The following is a 545-nucleotide window of genomic DNA, read 5'->3' as shown; positions in this document are numbered from 1 at the left end:
CCATTTCTGACATTTGGTAAAACTGTCTGAGGCAAACCAGGCAAAAGTTTGTCCAGCTACCAGAAGATTAACTCCTGCATATGCTCAATGCTCTAGTCCAAGTATTAACTCCAAATGAAATGGTGGTGTGAATCCCAAGGGTAGACTGAATTTCAGAAGACTCTGCTTGTCTTGGAGAGTCTCTCAGAGAGGCAAGGAGTGGCTGTGGCTCACCCTGGGGACACAGACACTGGTGGCAGCCATTCCCGGGAGCTGCCCCCACCACGTGTACACTGCTGTGGGCAGACACCACCAAGGAATTCTCTCATCTGTACATTCCCGATTCTCACCATCAACTAATAAGAAATAAAACAACTGAGAAAATATTCATTATCAATCATGAAGCTAACCGAATTAAAACTTTCTTGATAAGCAGGAACAAGGTCAAACACTGTCCCTTAAACCTTTCCTCTCTGACATCAATCTATACCACATGTATATTCTTTCCACAAACCAATTGAGAATATAGTTCTTATTCTTTCACAAGAATTCTTCACAGCTCTGAA

Source organism: Bison bison, unplaced genomic scaffold, assembly GCF_000754665.1.
Source record: "Bison bison bison isolate TAMUID 2011002044 unplaced genomic scaffold, Bison_UMD1.0 scf7180017864535, whole genome shotgun sequence".
NCBI lineage: Eukaryota > Metazoa > Chordata > Mammalia > Artiodactyla > Bovidae > Bison > Bison bison.
The sequence above is the reverse complement of the archived record's forward strand: the minus strand, read 5'-3'. Positions refer to the sequence as shown.